A 2870-nucleotide genomic window follows, 5' to 3' on the forward strand; every position below is an offset into this window, starting at 1 on the left:
CTCTCTCACCTTGTATTATTACTCAGTGGCCCTTATTATCTGCTGTGCATTCTTCTTATCATGCGGTGGAACAAAAATGTGTTTCCATTTCTGCATCCTACTAAAGTTTGCCAATGAGAATGATAATTGTCCCTCCACATTTTCCCTGTGTCTACACTGGGGTTTGTGCCCCACAGGTTGTAAACCCCCCATCCTACACAAGTAAAATATTGTTCAAAATGCGCAAAGCTGTTTCTTTGCTAGAAGAAAATCATGTGCAGCCATCTTTTATATTAAAAAGTATTTTTAGACCAAATAAAAGAGTCACACAACACAAATTTTAGTTGGTCTATCCCATAGATGGGAAACATTGTAACATCAGCTCTGACGCCTTGAGCAGGTTGAGATCATTTCCCTTTGCTGCTATTTGCCTCCCTATGGAGCATTCTCACAGCATGCAGAGGGGCAAGTCTCATTATCATATAAAAGAAACATCCAACAAAGGTCTGGTTGTGCTTACAAACACATTCTAAGGCCCCTGTGTATAAGCACTTCATTCAGTATTATAAAATATTATGGTTCAGAATAAACCCATAGTAAACACAATCACCATAGGAATAGACACGCCTTGTCCAGTGACAGCTCTGTGACTCTTACAACTCCCACAACCCTCTGTTACGCTTCTTACCTTCCTGGTATTTGCAATGCCACAGCCCTCAGCCATGAGAAAGATTTGGAGTGAAATTTAGGTCAGTTGATATTTGGTTGGCACGCTTTTCTCAGGTGGTGACGTCTCTGAGATTCAGTACTTGGGGCAAATCCTCCTCCTCCTGATTGCATACAACACAGCAACAAACAGTAACTAATGGAGCAGAGATAATGACAGGTTAGGAAAACAGTGATAGCTTTGTACACTGGGAGAACAGTTACCTTGATGCATTTTCACACATTGCTCAGTTACTTTTATTATTCCTTACTATTATACTGTATTATTCATTTTACCATTATTATTCATGTACCCACAGACTTTAGGTGATTGTTGTCTTCTGCTACAATTTTTAAAAGAAGATTAAAAAGATGTATCTTTCAACCACCAGAAGAAGCGTGAAATGAATCTGGTTTGTCTTTAACCATGAACAAGTATGTACTGTAAGACTTTTCAGACTTCATTGCTTGCTTACTTATACTCTGTTTCTGTAGCACTTCAAGACACTTTATTCTTTCTACAGGTCTTAACACACTATTCTTTCATTTGCTTGTCTCTGTAGAACTACAAGTTGCAGGATGTATACATCCATTTCACTCACCTTTTCAGAACTACAATTCCCAGCACGCCGCCCTTCCATTCTCATGCTTTTCTGGAAAATCAAGTTCCATGACACTATCATTCTATTCGCTGGTTTCTGTAAAATGTATGGCTGTACAGCAAAATCAACTTACAATTTGAGGCGCTCACATTATAGTCCATGCTGCAGTTATACTTTATAAGCATAGTCTTTTAGAAGAAAGCTAAACAACCTACATATGTATTTAGGATTGTGTAAAACCCAGAGTGCCCAAATAAAACATGCAAATGACAAAATGACCCCAGTTTTTTGCTATCACATCCAGTTTTTACGATACAAGGTACCCTCCAATTTTGTCAAAAAACATTTTACACATTTTACATACAATGAAAAAATAATGAAATAACTTGAATGTAGTGTTTATTTAAATTTCTTTTGTTCATACAAAGGATTTACTTTAACTCTATGACATTTTTTTTTACAGTAAAACATTTGACAAATAATTGGGTAAGTTTATAGCTTTGCCTGGAGTGTTCAGTGTTAGGACAATCCCGCCGGACGCTCCAACAATAGTCAACCATCATATGTACATCCCATCTACCCTGATACCGTCCTTCCATGACCTTCAAATCTTGGTAGAATCGTTCACCTTGCTAATCACTGACTGCACCAAGGTTTTCCAGGAAGTTAGAAAGATGCCTATGCAGAAAATGCACTTTGTTGCTCATATTGCAACCAAGCATTTTGTAGCTCTCCAAGAGTTTCTGAACAATTTATGTGTAATTATTTGCTCTTGTGTTTGCAAGAAAGATCTTGACAATGGCTTTGAATGATAACCAAGCCCAGTTTCATGTGCAGGAGGCGGGAATATAATATTCTTTCTATCAACAAGTGGCTCATGTAGAATGTTTGGATCATCTAGTTTTGTGGCAGATCTTGGAGGCCAATTCTTTTTCACCCAATGCCTCTCATTGACCTCTGCTATCCCACATGCACAGATAACAGGGATACCTGGTGTATCTGCGTTGCTGACCAAGAAGGAAGCATACGATTTTAACGTCAACACAGATCACCCAATTGTGTTTGTGATATTGCAACATCTGAATGACTCTCTTTATGTCTGCATATTCTTCACAAAGAGAAACTGAATGGCCAATTGAGACTGACCCAAATATATAGCCATTGTGAACAAGGACACACTTTAAGCACCACTTTGAGCTATCGATGAATAGTCGCAATTCAGTTGAGTTATAGATTGGAATTCCCCCATTAAACCGGTTATGTTATGGCAATACACAAAGCCAATGTCAGTTCTGAAGTACTGCAGAATTGCAATTTCTCTTGTTTGAGAGTATAATACCTTTATTCCTTATTTTAAGTAAGTTTTTCTCACGCAGTCTTGATGCTAGGAGTTCTGAAACCTTCTTCACGTGCCAAATCACTCAACTCATGCTGATCAAATCGCTACAAACACAGTCCTCTTCAATTTCAAACTCATCATCATTGTTGTCACCTAGTTCATCACCATAATCATGTTCTTCAAGAGAGGGTAGTGTAATGAATAGGATTTCATCTGAATGAGCCACTGGGCGTATAGCCGATGGT

The sequence above is a fragment of the Pyxicephalus adspersus genome, chromosome 8 (assembly GCF_032062135.1).
Source record: "Pyxicephalus adspersus chromosome 8, UCB_Pads_2.0, whole genome shotgun sequence".
In the NCBI taxonomy this organism is placed as follows: domain Eukaryota; kingdom Metazoa; phylum Chordata; class Amphibia; order Anura; family Pyxicephalidae; genus Pyxicephalus; species Pyxicephalus adspersus.